Raw genomic sequence first — 21,529 nt, 5'->3', positions numbered from 1 at the left:
GCTGTGCTGACATCACAGTGACCGCTGCCCCTGTCCTGCCTGCCCCCAGCCCTCACTCACACTTCCCTGCAGGGCACTGGAGGAGAAGCAGGATGAGAGTGGGGAAGAAGGCATGAAGCACAGCCAAAATGATCAAGTTTCCTTTCGTCAAGCTCCCAGCACTGAGGCTGCTCAGCCTGGACGGTGAGGCCTTCAGGAGCTCCTCCGGCCATGTTACTAGCTTCCAAAAGTGCGGGGTGCCTCGGGGACCCTGACTGGTCCCAGCTGGGGAGACCCTGTGGATGCCAGAAGCCCCAGGGAGCACAGCACCACCCTCCTGGTGGGAGGAAGTCCATGGTGACATTTCCTCAGGGAGAGGGTCCACCCTGGAGATGAGCTGCTGAAGGCGAAGGGAAAGGGAGGGGAAAGGGGAGGGGAAGGGAAAGGTTCTGTCTGAGGAAGGCTGAGGTGTTGTGCACCTCCCTTGGGTCTCTAGAGACCCCTGCAATGCCTGTGTTGGAAATCGGAGGCTTTCCTTCCAACTGGCTTGGCTTGGCTCCTCCGCTGGGCATCCAGCCACAGCCTCTGGGTTTCTCCCACTGGTGCTTCTTGTCATTCCCTGCCCTGGAGCTGGGGGACAGCCTCCCCCTGCCCAGAGGAGGCAGCAGGGTGCCCAAACCCCTTCTGCTGCCCCTGGCTGAGCTCCAGCCCGCTCCTGGGCTTACACTGAGGCTGACAGGCAGCAGTCAGCCAAGAGGTGGGCTCCGCAGCCCCAGCCGTGCGCGTCCTTCCTCTGCCGTGTGTTTGATTACAGCTGCGCCCATCTGCTCCGCGGCTGGGCCGGTGCTGAAGGGTGGTGAGCCGCTGGCTCAGAGCCTGACTTGTCTCACCTTGCTTCTCAGAAGTCACGAGGATTTGGGACAGCGTGTCGGAGTACATGCTACAGCAGATTGCGCTGAACAAGGTGGGCTTTTCCTGCCCTTCCTCCTGGGACCTGGATGCTTGCAGCAGCCTGGGGCAGCCCCCCTGCCCTACAGCAGGGGCTCCTTGGCAGTCTTCCCAGGTCCTTTCAGAGGACTCGGGACAGGGCTTCTCTCAGCCTGCTATGATCGCCCTACCGCTTGGGCAAGTCAGGGCCAGCCACAATGCCAGCTTTCCACAGAGCTCTTTGCTTCCATTCGATGGCCTTGGCTACAGTGGAGGCCAGGGAAGAGCTGCCTTGGCTCAAGTCAAACACCCCTCCAGCCTGGGAGCCCACACCCAGCGGCTCGGGGAAAGGGTGGGCACCAGCACCACGGCCACCATGCCTGCCTGGGCTTCACTGTCCTTCCTGGGAGAAAGCCCGTGGGAACAGAAGGCCTCCCTCCCGCTCCAGCGGAGCATCTCTCTCCCCCTCTCCATGGCTGCTCGTGGCAGGGTGGGCAGGGTGCTTGCTCTGCCATTCCTGCTGTTGACGCAGCTCCCAGCCATGACCTTCGTGAGGTTCATAAAGAAATTCATGACAGAGTGTCAGAAACCTTAATGAAGTCTGGGTAGGCGATAGCCACTGCTCTCCCCTCATCTACCAAGCCACCCATGTCAGCGCAGAAGGTTATCAGGCTGGTTCAGCATGACAGCCCCTTGGTGAAGCCACGCTGACAACTCCTGATGACTTCCTTGCCCTTCATGTGCCTGGAAGTGGTTTCCATGATCAGCTGGCAGGCAGCCCCCTACCATGAGGTGTGAGCATCTACCCCCTCCCGGGAAAGCAGAGGAAATGCCCCAGTGGGGCACAAAGGTGTGACAGAGCTGCTCCTTCGAGAGCGGATGTCCAGAAGGGAATTTGGCTGTAGTAGAAGAGAGGCTTTGAGCCTTTCTGGCCACTTGTAGCCCTTGCTGCTGGAGGGCAGAGGCCCAGCCGATGGCCTGGCACCCTCCTCAGGGCTTGCTCAATTCCCCAAAGCCCCATGGACCTGGCGTGGCACTGAGATACTTGTTTGGCTTTTACCTTCCACCCATCTTAGGAGGCCAGTCCTCCATCCATTTGTGCATCTCAAGCTCTTCATCTGCTCCTCTGCTCTCTGCTGGTTTCAGGGTGTGGCTGTAGACGTGCTCGGCGTTTTCTACGTGCTGAGAAAGCACTGCAGCAAACGGAACAGGGACGTGATCGCACCCAAATTTCATCTGTCGGAGAGAGTTGCACAGGCTCAGGGGATCAGCCATGCCAACAGAGACATTCCTGGTAAGGCGGCAGCGTGAAGCCTTGGCTTCCCCTTGCGGTGCCCTTGGGCTGTGAGCTGGAGAACATCTTCCCCTTGTCCAAAGCCAAGACCTGGTTCAGGTCCTGAAAGCTCAGACCTCCTCCAAGCAGTGGTGAGGGCACAGGGTGGGATGGCCAGGCTGACCCTCCAGGCTGCTGTGCAGTCTTTGATGGCCTGAGCGTGGCACAGCTTCCGGGGCTGGCACCCTCCACATGGCTCCTACCCAACGGCCACCCTTCTTCTGTCCTGCTTCCGCGTGGAAGAAACCCTCGCTTCTACCTGATACCGCGTTTTGGGGAGGGCTTTGAGTTTAGGCCAGGACATTGCCCAAGACAAGTCTGTAGCACAGGATTGCTGGTGGGGTGGGCAGCTCCTTCAGCCTGCCGAGCTGCTGCCTACCTGACCTTGCTCCTCTTTTGCCATTTTCCAGATGACCTCGAAATCGTCCCCCTGGACCATTCTCAGCTGTCCCTAAAGACGGCCCTTCCAGAGAAGCTAGTGAGGGAATGCGTGAATGACATCGTGGTGCTCTTCAGCTGGGGCGCAGGGCTCGGAGAAGATTTTGACCTTGTTTTCAAGGGCATCGGTCTCCTTATGAGCCGAAACAGGACCCTCACAATGAGATACTACGAAGACTTTCTCCTCGCCATCGATGGCACTGGACTTGTATTGAAATGTCTGCTGTCTGTAAGTTTAACATTTTTTCCAGGGCTCCTTGGCAGTCTTCTGAGGTCCTCTCAGAGGACCCGGGAGATGGCTTCTCTTGGCCTGCCCGGATTGTCGAACCACTTGGGCAAGGCAGGGCCCCCCGCAACGCCAGCTTTCCGTAGGGCTCCTTGCTTGCGTCTGGTGGTCTTGGCTACAGAGGAAGCCCAGAGAAGAGTTCTCTCGGCTCAAGCCAAACACCCCTCTAGCCTGGGATCCCACACCCAGCGGCTTGGGGAAAGGCTGCAAGACCAGGGCAAGTCTTGTAGCGCAACCGTGCAGCTCTTGTTCACGCTACGGGAGGGCTGCTGGTGGGGAAAGACACAGAGGGTTTCCTTGAGGCAGCTACGCTATAGCGGTGGGAAAGCTTGCTGCCCTTGTGAAGGAGGAGCTCCTTTCCTTGGACTCATCTGCCACGTCTCTGTGCCTTCTGCAGAACCCATGGACAAGGATTCAGGTGGTATCAGACAAGAAACCTGACGATGTCCACATGTGTCCTAGGGGGATCCACGTGCTGCCCACGTGAGTACCTTTGCTTGGCTTCTCAGCTCCTGCTGGGCAGAGCTGCGTTGCCAGACCTTGCCTGCACCTGAGGTTAGTGAAGACTCCTTCCTTAAAGGAAGCCTTCCCAGCTACCTCCATGCGTCCTCTGTCTCCTTCCTGACTCTGCCTGTCCTCACCTGCATTAACCTGGAAGAGGGATTGTGCTTTACCCTCCCAACACAGTTATAGATCCAGATGGGGTGATGGCAAAAAGAACTTCAGAAGACAGCTTTGCAATTTCCCTGTGGGTTGACTTGTACCCAAGAAGCCTCTCTTCAAGGCTGGTCAAAGACCTGACCTGTACACGCCCTGTTGGGGACATTTCCCTGGTTTTCCTGAGACTCCAGCACATGAAGAGTCTCCGGAGTGACTTCTCCTTGGAGCAAGGGGCAGAAACGGAAGGACTTGCTGGCACAAAGGGAGGCTGTGGGGCTCTGCAGAGCTCCGTGCTGGGACAAGCCCTGCTGAGCCGATCCACCGATGAGGCGTGGGACAGAGCTGGCTCTGTACAAATCTCGAGGGTGCATCAGGGAGGGACTGCCAAGGAGCCGGGGAAGCTCTTGACTGTGTCACACGTTTCCCGGATGGAGTCCTCCAAGGAGCTGAACAGCCTGCACGTGCTGTTCTAGAAAGCTAGAGGCCTTGCAATGACTTCTGGCCGTATCTGTCACTGGAAGCAAAGGGAAGGCGAAGCCCTTTCTTCCAGATTGTGTCTGCTTCCTTCCAGGTTTGAGATTAAGCCACACCCTGGAGGAACAGCCAAAGGCTTTTCCCAGGCAGAGGGATCCAGGGAGAAAGAAGGTAAAGACTGTCCGACTCCTAAGCCGAGACTGAGCAGGTCTGCACCTCCGCTTGCCTGGGCGGTCACAAAACGCTCTTCTGAGGAGCTGTCTTCTTTCACAGTTCCGGGGAGCCCTCCAGAAGAGAGACCTCACCATCAAAAGAAGCATTCATCAGGCAAACTGAGGGGACCCAAAAAGGCGAAAGGGAAACAAGGCAGTACAGAGAGGCCTGGGAAGAGGTGAGGCTCTTGGAGAAGCGGATAAGGGCCATGGGATGGTCTGGTACTTGTGGCAGCAAGACACATCCGTTGGGAACGCTGTCTGTATTGGCGCTGAAAGGCAGTTAGTGCATCTGACAAGGAAGGGGCGCATTCCGGCTGGACTGCAGGTGTGCAGCAGAGTTTTGTGCGGCACTGGCGTCACCTTCCTGCCTTTTCACCTCCTTTCCAGTGAAGTGGTTAACAGGCCGATATCCAGACTGAGGGCAGAGTTCCAGTCTCAACAGCGGGGAGACTTGGGAGCAGACATGGCTGAGAAGCAAAAGAAAGAAGGTAAAGTAGTGGATGAACCCTGACACAGGCTTGCAGGTTTCCTTACTGCCAGGGGAAGGGAGCCAAGGCTCCGCGATGCATGACCACTGCTCACAGATGGAGTTGATCTGCTGAGTCTGAGTGGGGACACCTCCCTGCTCCGCCCCATTATATCCCTACTGTAGCTTGCCAAGTGATCTTTCCTATGCACCCTGTCAGAGAGGACATGAGGCCTCCTGGGAAACGTAACTCCAAGGCCCTGAGGATTAGTGTCGTAGACAGATTCCCCACAGCACTGAGCAGCTCTGCATGTGCTTCTTGTCTGAGCTGCCACAAAGATGACGTTGTTCTGAGGAGGTTTCTTCTGTCTCACTTGCAGGGCGTCCTCCTGAGAAGAGCCCTGTTCATCAAAGGCAGCTTTCCCCCTTGGCATCACAGGGGCTGAAAGCAGAAGATGGCAAGGGCGAGCAAGCTGTAGGAGTCAAGCCCCCAGAAAGGTGAGAGTCTTGGAAGAAGACACCAGGGCCAGGGTGTGCTCTGTCCTTGGGGCAGTGACATGCTTGTGATGGACACACGGCCTTTATCAGCTCTGCAAGGCGCTTTGGACGTGTTCCCGCGCTGGGCATTTTCTTGCTGGAGGGCAAGGGTGCGGTGGGGTTTGGCGAGATGCTCATCATGGCTTCATTTTTGTTGTCTTCTGCTTTCCAGATCTCAGGTTGCCCAAGCACCATCTTCTGCTCCTGAGTTTCACAAGTCACTCCCACGACAACACGTGCGAAAACGCCCAGGTAAGGGGAGTGAGAAAGAAGAGAAAGAACTGGAGGGGTCCTGACAGAGGCTCGCAGGTTTCCCTTGTGCCCTTGGTGCCAGGGAAAGAAAGCCTTTCTCCGAGGTGATGGGTGGGGCAGCAAAATGCCCGTCTGGTGGCTGCGTTTGCCCCAACTAATCAGCCTTCAGGGGCTCGCTATGGGAGAAGACCCTTGGGCAGCGTGACGCTCCCGGCTGGGGCTGGTCTGCTGAAGAGCACATCCCCACTGCGCGCCGTTCCCTGCTATATCTTGCCGAGGCTTTTTTTGTTTGAGGCGTGTGTTTGTGCCGGAGGGAGACAAGAAGGACTACGGTCCACCCTCCCTCTGAGCCGCAACTGCTGCCGTTAAGCAGAAGGAAAAGGACGGTTGGTACAGCCGGTGGTTTCACCCTGTTTGCATGTCGTGAGTAAAGGTGTGCTGGGAAGATTGTCGAGTGTCTCCAAGCGTGCTCTCCAACACCGGGCACTTGGGAGCTGGTAGCTTGATCCCTTCTTCTGGAATTGCTCGCAGACTCCTCCGAAACAGCGTCTTTGGACTGATGGTGCCCACAGCTGCAAGCGTGTCTGAGAGCAGTGCAGACAGCCGGGGACCTCTTCCCCTTGGCTGAAGTTGTTTGCCCCAGAGAGGCTCTGTGAGGTCTCCATCTTATGCTGGCAAGCCCCGCTATTCCAAAGATGTCCTAGGGAAAAAGAATCCTAGATGAGGAATACCACAGGGGTGAAAGTTGCACTCTGGACCTGCGGAATTGGATGAGAGAAAGGGTTCACTGCTGCCTGAGTCCTCCCGGGAAATGAGACCCCCAAGGCCCTGAGGAGTGCTGCCACAGCTGGTTTCCCCACAGGACTGAGCAGCTCTGCATGTGCTTCTTGTCTGGGCTGCCACAAAGATGACGTTGTTCTGAGGAGGTTTCTTCTGTCTCACTTGCAGGGCGTCCTCCTGAGAAAAGCCCCCTTCGTCGGAGGCAGCTTTCCCCCTTGGCATCACGGGGGCTGAAAGCGAAAGATGGCAAGGGCAAGCAAGCTGTAGGAGTCAAGCCCCCAGAAAGGTGAGAGTCTTGGAAGAAGACCCCAGGGCCAGGATGTGCTCTGTCCTTGGGGCAGTGACATGCTTGTGATGGACACACGGCCTTTATCAGCTCTGCAAGGCGCCTTGGACGTGTTCCCGCGCTGGGCATTTTCTTGCTGGAGGGCAAGGGTGTGGTGGGGTTTGGCGAGATGCTCATCATGGCTTCATTTTTGTTGTCTTCTGCTTTCCAGATCTCAGGTTGCCCAAGCACCATCTTCTGCTCCTGAGTTTCACAAGTCACTCCCACGACAACACGTGCGAAAACGCCCAGGTAAGGGGAGTGAGAAAGAAGAGAAAGAACTGGAGGGGTCCTGACAGAGGCTCGCAGGTTTCCCTTGTGCCCTTGGTGCCAGGGAAAGAAAGCCTTTCTCCGAGGTGATGGGTGGGGCAGCAAAATGCCCGTCTGGTGGCTGCGTTTGCCCCAACTAATCAGCCTTCAGGGGCTCGCTATGGGAGAAGACCCTTGGGTAGCGTGACGCTCCCGGCTGGGGCTGGTTTGCTGAAGAGCACATCCCCACTGCGCGCCGTTCCCTGCTGTATCTTGCCGAGGCTTTTTTTGTTTGAGGCGTGTGTTTGTGCCGGAAGGAGACAAGAAGGACTACGGTCCACCCTCCCTCTGAGCCGCAACTGCTGCCGTTATGCAGAAGGAAAAGGACGGTTGGTACAGCCGGTGGTTTCACCCTGTTTGCATTTCATGAGTAAAGGTGTGCTGGGAAGATTGTCGAGTCTCTCCAAGCGTGCTCTCCAACACCGGGCACTTGGGAGCTGGTAGCTTGATCCCTTCTTCTGCAATTGCTCGTAGACTCCTCTGAAACAGCGTTTTTGGGCTAACGGTGCCCACAGCTGCAAGCGTGTCTGAGAGCAGTGCAGACAGCCGGGGACCTCTTCCCCTTGGCTGAAGTTGTTTGCCCCAGAGAGGCTCTGTGAGGTCTCCATCTTATGCTGGCAAGCCCCGCTATTCCAAAGATGTCCTAGGGAAAAAGAATCCTAGATGAGGAATACCACAGGGGTGAAAGTTGCACTCTGGACCTGCGGAATTGGATGAGAGAAAGGATTCACTGCTGCCTGAGTCCTCCCGGGAAATGAGACCCCCAAGGCCCTGAGGAGTGCTGCCACAGCTGGTTTCCCCACAGGACTGAGCAGCTCTGCATGTGCTTCTTGTCTGGGCTGCCACAAAGATGACGTTGTTCTGAGGAGGTTTCTTCTGTCTCACTTGCAGGGCGTCCTCCTGAGAAAAGCCCCCTTCGTCGGAGGCAGCTTTCCCCCTTGGCATCACGGGGGCTGAAAGCGAAAGATGGCAAGGGCAAGCAAGCTGTAGGAGTCAAGCCCCCAGAAAGGTGAGAGTCTTGGAAGAAGACACCAGGGCCAGGATGTGCTCTGTCCTTGGGGCAGTGACATGCTTGTGATGGACACACGGCCTTTATCAGCTCTGCAAGGCACCTTGGACGTGTTCCCGCGCTGGGCATTTTCTTGCTGGAGGGCAAGGGTGCGGTGGGGTTTGGCGAGATGCTCATCATGGCTTCATTTTTGTTGTCTTCTGCTTTCCAGATCTCAGGTTGCCCAAGCACCATCTTCCGCTCCTGAGTTTCACAAGTCACTCCCACGACAACACGTGCGAAAACACCCAGGTAAGGGGAGTGAGAAAGAAGAGAAAGAACTGGAGGGGTCCTGACAGAGGCTCGCAGGTTTCCCTTGTGCCCTTGGTGCCAGGGAAAGAAAGCCTTTCTCCGAGGTGATGGGTGGGGCAGCAAAATGCCCGTCTGGTGGCTGCGTTTGCCCCAACTAATCAGCCTTCAGGGGCTCGCTATGGGAGAAGACCCTTGGGCAGCGTGACGCTCCCGGCTGGGGCTGGTCTGCTGAAGAGCACATCCCCACTGCGCGCCGTTCCCTGCTATATCTTGCCGAGGCTTTTTTTGTTTGAGGCGTGTGTTTGTGCCGGAGGGAGACAAGAAGGACTACGGTCCACCCTCCCTCTGAGCCGCAACTGCTGCCGTTAAGCAGAAGGAAAAGGACGGTTGGTACAGCCGGTGGTTTCACCCTGTTTGCATGTCGTGAGTAAAGGTGTGCTGGGAAGATTGTCGAGTGTCTCCAAGCGTGCTCTCCAACACCGGGCACTTGGGAGCTGGTAGCTTGATCCCTTCTTCTGGAATTGCTCTCAGACTCCTCCGAAACAGCGTCTTTGGACTGATGGTGCCCACAGCTGCAAGCGTGTCTGAGAGCAGTGCAGACAGCCGGGGACCTCTTCCCCTTGGCTGAAGTTGTTTGCCCCAGAGAGGCTCTGTGAGGTCTCCATCTTATGCTGGCAAGCCCCGCTATTCCAAAGATGTCCTAGGGAAAAAGAATCCTAGATGAGGAATACCACAGGGGTGAAAGTTGCACTCTGGACCTGCGGAATTGGATAAGAGAAAGGGTTCACTGCTGCCTGAGTCCTCCCGGGAAATGAGACCCCCAAGGCCCTGAGGAGTGCTGCCACAGCTGGTTTCCCCACAGGACTGAGCAGCTCTGCATGTGCTTCTTGTCTGGGCTGCCACAAAGATGACGTTGTTCTGAGGAGGTTTCTTCTGTCTCACTTGCAGGGCGTCCTCCTGAGAAAAGCCCCCTTCGTCGGAGGCAGCTTTCCCCTTTGGCATCACGGGGGCTGAAAGCGAAAGATGGCAAGGGCAAGCAAGCTGTAGGAGTCAAGCCCCCAGAAAGGTGAGAGTCTTGGAAGAAGACACCAGGGCCAGGATGTGCTCTGTCCTTGGGGCAGTGACATGCTTGTGATGGACACACGGCCTTTATCAGCTCTGCAAGGCGCTTTGGACGTGTTCCCGCGCTGGGCATTTTCTTGCTGGAGGGCAAGGGTGCGGTGGGGTTTGGCGAGATGCTCATCATGGCTTCATTTTTGTTGTCTTCTGCTTTCCAGATCTCAGGTTGCCCAAGCACCATCTTCCGCTCCTGAGTTTCACAAGTCACTCCCACGACAACACGTGCGAAAACGCCCAGGTAAGGGGAGTGAGAAAGAAGAGAAAGAACTGGAGGGGTCCTGACAGAGGCTCGCAGGTTTCCCTTGTGCCCTTGGTGCCAGGGAAAGAAAGCCTTTCTCCGAGGTGATGGGTGGGGCAGCAAAATGCCCGTCTGGTGGCTGCGTTTGCCCCAACTAATCAGCCTTCAGGGGCTCGCTATGGAAGAAGACCCTTGGGCAGCGTGACGCTCCCGGCTGGGGCTGGTCTTCTGAAGAGCACAGGTGGTTTCCCAGCTGAGCAAGTAGTTCTGCATGTGCTTGTTGTGTGAGCTGCCACAAGGTCATTGCTCTGAGGTGGTTTCTTGTGTTTCACTTGCAGGGACTCCTCCTGGGAAGAGAGTTCTTAAGATAACAAACTTTTCCTTTGAGTCATTGCCTCCGCTGCCAGGGTGAGTCTTGTAGAAAAACACCGCAGCCAGGCTGTGCCCTTGTCCTTGGGGTAGTGACATGCTTGTGATGGACACACTGCCTTTATCAGCTCTGCAAGGCACTTTGGACGTGTCCCTGGACTGGGCATTTTCTTGCTGGAGGGCAAGGGTGCGGTGGGGTTTGGCGAGACGCTAGTCTTGTCTTCATTTTTGTTGTCTTCTGCTTTCCAGGTCTCGGGTTTTCTCAGCACCACCTTTCCCTCGGGGGGCTCTGAAGTGGCTCCCAATACGACATGTGGAAGAAAGCCCAGGTAAGGGGAGTGAGAAAGAAGACAAAGAACTGGAGGGGTCCTGACAGGGCCTCACAGGTTTCCCTTGTGCCCCTGGTGCCTGGGAAAGAAAGCCTTTCTCTGAGGTGATGCGTGGGCCATTAAAATGCCCATCTGGTAGGTTCGTCTGCCCCAACTAATCAGCCTTCAGGGGCTCGCTATGGAAGAAGACCCTTGGGCAGCGTGACGCTCCTGGCTGGGGCTGGTTTGCTGAAGAGCACATCCCCACTGCGCGCCGTTCCCTGCTGTACCTTGCCAAGGCTTTTTTTGTTTGAGGCGTGTGTTTGTGCCGGAGGGAGACAAGAAGGACTACGGTCCACCCTCACTCTGAGCAGCAACTGCTGCCGTTAAGCAGAAGGAAAAGGACGGTTGGTACAGCCGGTGGTTTCACCCTGTTTGCATTTCATGAGTAAAGGTGTGCTGGGAAGACTGTCAAGTGTCTCCAAGCGTGCGCTCCAACACCGGGCACTTGGGAGCTGGTAGCTTGATCCCTTCTTCTGGAATTGCTCGCAGGCTCCTCTGAAACAGCGTCTTTGGGCTGACGGTGCCCACAGCCGCAAGCATGTCTGAGAGCAGCGGAGACAGCTGAGGACCTCTTCCCCTTGACTGAAGTTGTTTGCCCTAGAGAGGCTCTGTGAGGTCTCCATCTTATGCTGGCAAGCCTTGCTTTTCCAAAGATGTCCTAGGGAAAAAGGATCCTAGATGAGGAATACCACAGGGGTGAAAGTTGCACTCTGGACCTGCGGAATTGGATGAGAGAAAGGGTTCACTGCTGCCTGAGTCCTCCCGGGAAATGAGACCCCCAAGGCCCTGAGGAGTGCTGCCACAGCTGGTTTCCCCCCAGGACTGAGCAGCTCTGCATGTGCTTCTTGTCTGGGCTGCCACAAAGATGACGTTGTTCTGAGGAGGTTTCTTCTGTCTCACTTGCAGGGCGTCCTCCTGAGAAGAGCCCCCTTCGTCGGAGGCAGCTTTCCCCCTTGGCATCACGGGGGCTGAAAGCAGAAGATGGCAAGGGCAAGCAAGCTGTAGGAGTCAAGCCCCCAGAAAGGTGAGAGTCTTGGAAGAAGACACCAGGGCCAGGATGTGCTCTGTCCTTGGGGCAGTGACATGCTTGTGATGGACACACGGCCTTTATCAGCTCTGCAAGGCGCTTTGGACGTGTTCCCGCTCTGGGCATTTTCTTGCTGGAGGGCAAGGGTGCGGTGGGGTTTGGCGAGATGCTCATCATGGCTTCATTTTTGTTGTCTTCTGCTTTCCAGATCTCAGGTTGCCCAAGCACCATCTTCCACTCCTGAGTTTCACAAGTCACTCCCACGACAACACGTGGGAAAACGCCCAGGTAAGGGGAGTGAGAAAGAAGACAAAGAACTGGAGGATAACTGACAGAGGTTCACAGGTTTCCCTTGTGCCCTTGGTGCCAGGGAAAGAAAGCCTTTCTCCAAGGTGATGGGTGGGGCAGCAAAATGCCCGTCTGGTGGCTGCGTTTGCCCCAACTAATCAGCCTTCAGGGGCTCGCTATGGAAGAAGACCCTTGGGCAGCGTGACGCTCCCGGCTGGGGCTGGTCTGCTGAAGAGCACAGGTGGTTTCCCAGCTGAGCAAGTAGTTCTGCATGTGCTTGTTGTGTGAGCTGCCACAAGGTCATTGCTCTGAGGTGGTTTCTTGTGTTTCACTTGCAGGGACTCCTCCTGGGAAGAGAGTTCTTAAGATAACAAACTTTTCCTTTGAGTCATTGCCTCCGCTGCCAGGGTGAGTCTTGTAGAAAAACACCGCGGCCAGGCTGTGCCCTTGTCCTTGGGGTAGTGACATGCTTGTGATGGACACACTGCCTTTATCAGCTCTGCAAGGCACTTTGGACGTGTCCCTGGACTGGGCATTTTCTTGCTGGAGGGCAAGGGTGCGGTGGGGTTTGGCGAGACGCTCGTCTTGGCTTCATTTTTGTTGTCTTCTGCTTTCCAGGTCTCGGGTTTTCTCAGCACCACCTTTCCCTCGGGGGGCTCTGAAGTGGCTCCCAATACGACATGTGGAAGAAAGCCCAGGTAAGGGGAGTGAGAAAGAAGACAAAGAACTGGAGGGGTCCTGACAGGGCCTCACAGGTTTCCCTTGTGCCCCTGGTGCCTGGGAAAGAAAGCCTTTCTCTGAGGTGATGCGTGGGCCATTAAAATGCCCATCTGGTTGGTTCGTCTGCCCCAACTAATCAGCCTTCAGGGGCTCGCTATGGAAGAAGACCCTTGGGCAGCGTGACGCTCCCGTCTGGTCCAGGCCTGCTGAAGAGCACCCGTGGTTTCCCAACCTGAGCAAGCAGTTCTGCCTGTGCTTGTTGTGTGAGCTGCCACAAGGTCATTGCTCTGAGGTGGTTTCTTGTGTCTCACTTGCAGGGACTCTGCCTGGTTACAGAGTTCTTAAAGAACTTTTCGTTCGAATCATTGCGCCTGCTGCCAAGAAAGTATGGCAAGGATGAACAAGCTCTGGGATTCAAGCCCCCAGAAAGGTGAGTCTTGTAGAAAAACCCCGCGGCCCGGGTGTGCTTATGTCCTTGGGGCAGTGACATGCTTGTGATGGACACATGGCCTTTATGAGCTCTGCAAGGCGCTTTGGACGTATCCCTGGGTTGGGCATTTTCTTGCTGGAGGGCAAGGGTGCGGTGGGGTTTGGCGTGACTCTTATGTTTGCTTCGCAATCCCAGGTCTTGTAGATCTTCTGCTCACTGCTTTTAGTAGATGGAACTGAGCCCACCCCTGTTTTTGAGGAGGCACAGTACTCTGCTGGGTAAAAGGACATGGAGGTTTTCCTGCCTCTGCTACATCTGCAGTGTCCCTGCTCCACCCCCTGGTGGGGTTGGTGCTTTTGGGTGACAGACAGATGCGTTTGCCTGCTGCTCGAGAACCTCTCTTCCTTTTCAGAAATCCTCCTGCCCCACTCCTCCAGCCTGCTGCAGGAGAAGGGAGTAGGAGCGGGTGCTTGCCAGGGATATCCCCCTCTCCTCTCAGCACCACTGCTGGAACAAGGAGTCCCCGCGCCCAGCTTGCCTACCGATGTCCTGTGCTTCCGTTTCAGTTTTTGCCCCCCAAAATAAATGGTGATTCCTATCTCCTGTGCTCAGTTGACGTGCGGAAAAAAAAACTTTACAACCCGAAAGGTTATACAGTAAGTATGTTTATTGCGCGCAGGTGCACGGGGGATTGCTCCACCATAAACGTGCATGCCCATCGTGGCCCCTTGTCCAGTATTTATACAATTAAAACACTACATATTCCAGAGACACCTATGCATATTCACGATCTACCCCCGAAAAGGCAGTTCCTTCCGGTCACTCCATTTCCATAATCTCCGCCTTGGACTCCTCCTCGGTGCCCTTGCGCAGTCCCTCCAGGTGGTCGTGAACAGGGGTCTTCAGGGATGAAGGCCATAGGTCTTCCTCGCTGTGTACTTTTCACCTCTCCCCTGAAATCTCTAATTTGGCTGAGCTTGCAGTCGCAGACCGGTTTCGGCCTGGTCTGTCCTTGAGTGCACATCTGGCTACCTCCCTTTTGTTATTGTTTGAAGATGGATGTTAGCTAGCCCTCGTTAGCCCTTATCTCCTCCCACCTTTGACACCTTTGAACCATGAATTACATCCTTGGTTTCGTCTTTTCTGTTTCCCCTTATCAGCTTCTTTCTCCAGCATTCCGGACCTCCTTCTCAGGCCGTTTGCAGGGGTTAGTAATTAATTGCCTACTTGCATGCATGTTAGTTCTGGGAAAGCAGGTTTTAATAGTTTTAGCATTTTCTATGTAGCTCTCTATTAATATTTTCGATATATCTTCGGTTAGAAAGTATATTTTCTATATGGGCCCCTATCAATTCCCCCCTTTTCTATTGAGTTAAGTAAATTCTTTTACTTGACTGTTCTCTCTGATTAGTGTTATACTTTGCACATTGATGTCAAACCCACATGTATAGAGTCACTACTAGAAGTAAATAGAATAGTGGTAGCTATTATTAGATGCATTAGGACATTGAAGAATCTGGTGGCTGAAGGTGACCACTCAAAAGGTGTGTCCCACCACTTGTGTTCTCCATCTTTTTCTACCCTTTGCAATTTCTTTTTGCTATATGCTGCCATTCCCTTGGAGAGTTTTAGTAAAGTACTTTCCACTCCCAACTTTTTGTCTGAGTTTGTCTCTTCCATTGTTCATATGTATCTCCAGTATGTTTACACATCCATAGGGAACATTGTAGCGTGCAGCATATCATCAACCCCAGTATAATAAACACAATTATACTAACAAAGAGTTGCTTAAGCCATGTAAAGTTAGGTAGCCATGATGTTAGTTTTTTCCAAAGTTCCGAAAATCCCAGTGAAGTGTCATCCAAGGTCAGTTGATGTAGCACCTGTGTTTGTTTCCAGATTTGTTCCAAGTCAACAGTTATTCTCTGACTCTGATCTACATATGTACAACAGCTATTATTTAGTACTGTACATACTCCTCCTTCCTTGCTATATAGCAAGTCCAATGCTAATCTGTTTTGTAGTGTAATTTTTGAAATGCTTTCCATTTCTTTCTGTTGTGCTCTTATGGCATCTACAGTGGAATTCATGGCCACCTCTAAGGTAGCTGATAGGTTTACCATAGCTTTTTCTAGTTCACTTACCCCTAGCCATGGCAAAAACCATCGAGCAGAACTATGGAAAGAGCTGGGTTTTTCTAAAGATCCATGATTGAAATGGTTCTTAATACTTCAGAACTGGTGGGGAAGGCTGTACCTATTAAGGGGAACCCACGTGCCGAATTTTCAGGTAATTGTGCACAAATCCAACAGGAAGATAATTTCAAGCTGTCAACCACCTTCCTTAACAGTTGCAAGTACACATTTTGATCCCATGCGGTGGCAATGCTTACCACTGACAATATCCACAGATAACTAACCCTCATTTTGCCTGTACAGTTTGAGTTTAGATGGTCCTGTTAGCTCCGAGGTCCATCCTTTGTGAGGCACTTTCCTCACACGGGTGTGGTGAATCCAGGCGTTTTATTCCCTGAGCTTGGTTGCTGTGAAAGAGGTGAGAAGCACTTGGTATGGTCCTTCCCACTGTGGCTCCAAAGTTTTCTCTGTAAGAGACTTAACATATACATAGTCTCCAGGTTGTATGTTATGCACTGGCCCATCCAAACCCCTGCATCGAGTTCCAAACACCTGTTTCTCAATTTTATGAAGCTGTTTCCCTAATGCCACCATGAAGGAAGTCATCAATTCTTCACCAATTTGTGAAGAGGTTCCCTTCTGTACCCCATAGGGTCGTCCATATAGAATTTCAAATGGGCTTAGTCCTTCCTTAGCTCGGGGTCTCGTTCGTATCCGTAGCATTGCTAGGGGTAGAGATTGTGGCCAGGCCAAATTGGTTTCTTGTCCTAATTTAACAATCTGTTGTTTAATCAAGTGATTCATTTTCTCCACCTGGCCACTGGATTGTGGCCGGTGTGGAGTGTGTAGTTGCCAATCTGTCCCTAGATGGTGGCTTATTTTTTGCACTATTTTGGAGATGAAGTGCGGCCCTCTATCTGAGGACATCACCTCTGGGACTCCAAACCTGGGTATGATTTCTTGTAGCAACACCTCGGTCACCTCTCGAGCTTTAGCTGTCCTGCATGGGAAAGCTTCTGGCCAGCCTGAAAAGGTGTCAGTTAGTACAAGGAAGTATTTATGCCCCTCTTTTCTAGGAAGTTCCGAGAAATCAATTTGCCAATGTTGTCCCGGGCAATTTCCTTTCCCAATTTGGCCCATTTCTGGTTTTGGGACAATTTTTGGGTTAGTCTGGAGGCAAAGGTCACATTGCTGAGTCACTTGTCTGACAGTGGTGTATAAATTCCGAGCTGTCGTGTGTCGGATAAGGTATTTGTATAATGTCTCCGCCCCCCAGTGTCCCTTCTTGTGTTCCTCCCGGACCAATGGCCAAACCATATAAGAGGGGACTATGAGTTTCCCGTGTGATGTTACAGCCCACCCGTCCTCATTGTATGTTCCTTCCAAATCTGTAATTAACTTTCGATCTTCCTTAGTGTATTCTGGCTTACCTTCTAAGGTTATCTGTCCGTCTGGGACTAGTGCTCCTTCCACCTTTACCATTTCTTTAGCTGCCTGTTTTGCCTCTCGGTCTGCCAGTTCGTTTCCCGTTTCCAATTCGGTGCTCACTTTCTGGTGTGCCCTGATGTGCATAATTGCCACTTTTTCAGGAAGTTGGACTGCATTCAAGAGTCTTAAAATTTCCTCCGCGTGCTTGATAGTCTTTCCTTGGGAGTTCAACAGTCCTCTCTCCTTCCAAATTGCTCCGTGGGCATGTACCACTCCAAAGACGTATTTAGAATCAGTCCAAATATTCACAGCCTTTCCTTCGGCCCTCTCCAGGGCCCGAGTGAGGGCTATGATCTCAGCCTTTTGTGCTGAAGTGTCAGCCGGTAGTGGTCCAGATTCTATTACCTTTTCAGCAGTGGTGATGGCGTACCCGGGATGTCGTCTTCCGCCCAGGATGTAGCTGCTCCCATCTGTGAACCAGTGCTCTACCCCATCCATGGGGGCATCTTTGAGGTCAATGCGGCTAGAGTATGTGGCCTCAATCGTCTCGAGGCAGTCGTGGTCCACCGGTTCTCCAGTCTTCCCACTAAGAAATGAAGCTGGGTTGACAATGTTAGTGTTCACAATCTCTACATAGTCCTGCTCGACCATGATAGCTTGATATTTCAGGAACCTCTGTGGGGAGACCCAATGTCCCCCTTTTACTTCAAGGACTGTAGACACTGTGTGAGATACTAAACCAGTCATTTTCTGACCCAGGGTAAACTTCCGCACTTCCTGAACATTCAGGATGACTGCTGCTACTGCCTTTAGGCAGCCAGGCCACCCTTTGGCAGCAGCATCCAATTGTTTGGAGAAGTACGCCACAGCTCGTCTGTATGGTCCCAGGTCTTGTGCCAGTACTCCTAACGCTATTCCCTGCTTTTCATGGGAAAATAGGAGAAATGGTCTACTCACATCAGGGAGTCCCAGTGCCGGTGCTGACATCAGGGCCTTCTTCAGCTGATGGAATGCCCGATCTGACTCAGCATCCCATTGGAGGTGACTTTGGCTGGATGTTATCAAGGAATACAGTGGTTTGGCCAGCAGGCCACAGTCATGTATCCAGAGCCGGCACCACGCCGTCATTCCCAGGAAGGTCCGCAGTTCTTTTACAGTCTGTGGCCAAGGGGTCTGGCATATGGCTTCTTTCCGGGCTTGCCCCAAGGACCGTTGCCCTGCACTGATCTCATACCCTAGGTATGTAACCTGCTGCAAAGTCACTTGTGCCTTTTTCTGGGACGCTCGGTACCCCTGAAGCTCAAGAAAATTTAATAAACTTACAGTCCAGGTGACACAGGCTTCTCTGGTTTTAGTTGCAATGAGGATGTCATCCACATATTGTAGTACCTTTCCTTCTTCTGATGGTGGTTCCCATAATTCCAAATCTTTTGCTAGTTGGTTCCCGAAGATGGTAGGGCTGTTCTTGAAACCTTGTGGCAACACAGTCCACGTGAGCTGGGTCTTCTGACCACTCTTAGGGTTTTCCCACTCGAATGCAAAAATTTTCTGACTGGCTTCGTGGAGAGGGAGGCAAAAGAAGGCATCTTTTACATCTAGAACTGAAAACCAAATTAAGTCAGGAGTTAAAGTGATTAGCGAGGTATATGAATTGGCAACGACGGGGAATAGATCCTCTGTTATTTTGTTAATGGCCCTCAGATCCTGGACTATTCGATAGGACCCATCTGGTTTTCGGACAGAGAGGATGGGGGTATTGAACTCCGATTCGCATTCTCTCAATAAGCCCAATTCTAGGAATCGCTCTATTTTGGGGCAAATCCCTTCCCTGTCTTCTTTCTTCAGTGGGTATTTTTTGATTCTTACTGCTCTCTGTCCATCCTTCAAATTTATTATTATTGGTTGGGCATTCTTGGCACGTCCTGGGACATCAGTCACCCAAACCTGTCTTGGTTTGAAAAGACAGGTGTCTGTGGAGGAAGGCAGGAGCCTCCCTTGAAATGGAAAGTGCAACCCCCTTCCCTCCAAATTATTATAATTTTGAAATTAACAGGCCTTCAGGCAAAGATATGGGGAATAGGAATAACAGTTCTTTACTAACATATATAGATATATAACACAAGGCAGGGAAAAACAAACAACCCCCTGGTTTACACTGACAGAGTCAGGAATACAACCTGACACCCTGTTAGGGTGGCAGTAGCAGTCCGATAAGGTGATGGCTGCAGTCCTCCTGAAGCGATGGATGTAGTTCTGTGGAAGCAGCGATCAGGTAAAAGAGTCTGGTCTTCCTCTGAAGGTCCAGTGGTCGGCAGGTAGCTCTTGTCCTCTGGAACTCCAGTGGGGGGAAAAGCTCCTCTGGGAATCCAGTGGAAGAAAGGCTGCTAGGGTGTTCGAGATCTCAGTTTTTATTTGGCATGGACTGCTTGGCTCCTTCCCCCCCCCCCCCCCCAGGGTGGAGCATCTCACAATGGGATGGGGAGTCGTGAGGCAGTTCCTTGATGGGCCATGAACAGGAGATAGCCCAGGAGCGAGTTACCGATGGGTCAGGCGATAAGGCATTGTTGTGCCCATGAACAGGAGATAGTCCAGAGGGGGGAGGCAGGGAGCACCACCCCACCTGGTCTCAACAGCTCCTGAAGATGGTAATAGAATATTTTATTTTTTTTGTTCCTTTTGGCACATTTTACCCTGTAACCCAGGACATAATCCACCCCTTATTCTATTACCATCTACACCATACCCAACCCAATGCCCCCTTACAGATACATATATACATATATACACAATGAAACCTTACACAGAGTTCTCACTTAAAATTAGGTCTCCTTGTGGTACACAACGGGTTTCCCCATTTTTCTGCATTACCCACCAAGTGTAACCAGGTCCTTGAGCAAAAACAACCCCACGGAGGGGTGTGCCTTTGCCTGATGTGGGATTAATCCAAACAGTCTTTCCTAACATACCTCTCGTATGTACCACAGGGACTTTATCTCCGTCCACTGTGTGCAAGGGTCCAGACTGGGCGGGACCAGCTCGATTGATGGACCCTCGGGTATTGACCATCCAGGTGGCCTTTGCTAAGTTCAGTTCCCAATTTTTGAAAGTCCCCCCTCCAAGTGCTTTTAGGGTAGTCTTAAGTAGCCCATTGCACCGTTCAACTTTCCCGGCAGCTGGTGCATGATAAGGGATATGATATATCCATTCGATTCCATGTTCTCTGGCCCAAGTGCTTATGAGGCTGTTCTTGAAATGTGTCCCGTTGTCTGACTCGATTCTCTCAGGGGTGCCATGTCTCCAAAGAACTTGCTTTTCCAGGCCCAAGATGGTGTTCCGGGCAGTAGCATGAGGCACAGGGTAGGTCTCCAGCCACCCAGTGGTTGCTTCCACCATGGTCAGCACGTAGCGCTTGCCTTGACGGGTTTGGGGAAGAGTGATGTAGTCAATTTGCCAGGCTTCCCCATACCTGTACTTCGACCATCGTCCACCGTACCACAGAGGCTTCATCCGCTTGGCCTGCTTGATCGCAGCGCAGGTCTCACAGTCTTGGATAACCCGGGAGATACTGTTCATGGTTAGATCCACCCCTCGGTCCCGTGCCCATTTATAAGTGGCCTCTCTGCCTTGATGGCCTGAGGCATCATGGGCCCATCGAGCTAAGAACAACTCTCCTTTATGTTGCCAATCTAAGTCTATCTGGGACACCTCTATTTTTGCAGCCTGATCTACCTGTTCATTGTTACGATGTTCTTCATTAGGCCGACTCCTGGGGACATGAGCATCTACATGACGGACCCTCACAGGTAGCTTCTTTACCCGAGTGGCAATATCTTTCCACTCATCAGCAGCCCAAATTGGTTTTCCCCTACGCTGCCAGTTGGCCTTTTTCCACCTTTCCAGCCAGCCCCACAGAGCATTGGCTACCATCCACGAATCAGTATAAAGGTAGAGCTTGGGCCACTTCTCTCTTTCAGCAATGTCCAGGGCCAGTTGAACGGCTTTGAGTTCAGCAAGTTGACTTGATCCACCTTCTCCTTCAGTAGCTTGTGCGACCTGTCGTGTGGGGCTCCATACGGCTGCTTTCCACTTCCGGTTCATCCCTACGATGCGACAGGAACCGTCAGTGAAAAGAGCATATCGTGTTTCCTCTGCTGGTAGGTGGTTGTACGGTGGAGCTTCTTCAGCCCGCGTCACTTGTTCCTGCTCCTCTTCGTCAGTGAGGCCAAAGTCTTCACCTTCCGGCCAGTTCGTAATTATCTCCAAAATCCCAGGGCGATTTGGGTTTCCAATACGGGCGCGCCGTGTGATGAGGGCAATCCATTTGCTCCATGTGGCGTCGGTGGCGTGGTGGGTGGAGGGAACCTTTCCTTTAAACATCCACCCCAGCACCGGTAGTCGGGGTGCCAGGAGGAGTTGTGCTTCGGTGCCAATCACTTCCGAGGCAGCTTGGACTCCTTCATAGGCTGCTAGGATTTCCTTCTCTGTGGGAGTGTAGTTGGCCTCCGACCCTCTATAACTTCGACTCCAGAATCCCAGTGGTCGGCCACGAGTCTCTCCAGGCACCTTCTGCCAAAGGCTCCAGGACAAACCATTGTTCCCGGCCGCAGAGTAGAGCACGTTCCTCACCTCTGGTCCCGTCCTGACTGGGCCACGGGCTAGCGCATGAGCGATCTCCCGCTTGATTTGGGCAAAAGCTTGTTGCTGTTCAGGGCCCCAGTGGAAATCGTTCTTCTTGCGGGTAACCAGGTACAAAGGGCTCACAATCTGGCTGTACTCAGGAATGTGCATTCTCCAAAAACCTATGGCGCCTAGGAAAGCCTGTGTTTCCTTCTTGCTGGTTGGTGGAGACATCGCAGTGATCTTATTGATGACCTCGGTGGGGATCTGACGCCGTCCGTCTTGCCACTTTACCCCCAGGAACTGGATCTCTCGGGCAGGTCCCTTGACTTTGCTCTTCTTGATGGCAAAACCAGCTTCCAGGAGAATCTGGATGATCTTCTCTCCTTTCCCAAATACTTCCTTTGCCGTGTTCCCCCACACAATGATGTCATCGATGTACTGCAGATGTTCCGGAGCTTCACCCTTTTCCAGTGCAGCCTGGATCAGTCCATGGCAGATGGTGG

Source organism: Leptosomus discolor, chromosome 23, assembly GCF_034619465.1.
Source record: "Leptosomus discolor isolate bLepDis1 chromosome 23, bLepDis1.hap2, whole genome shotgun sequence".
Taxonomy (NCBI): Eukaryota; Metazoa; Chordata; class Aves; order Leptosomiformes; family Leptosomidae; genus Leptosomus; species Leptosomus discolor.
Note: the sequence above shows the minus strand (reverse complement) of the source record.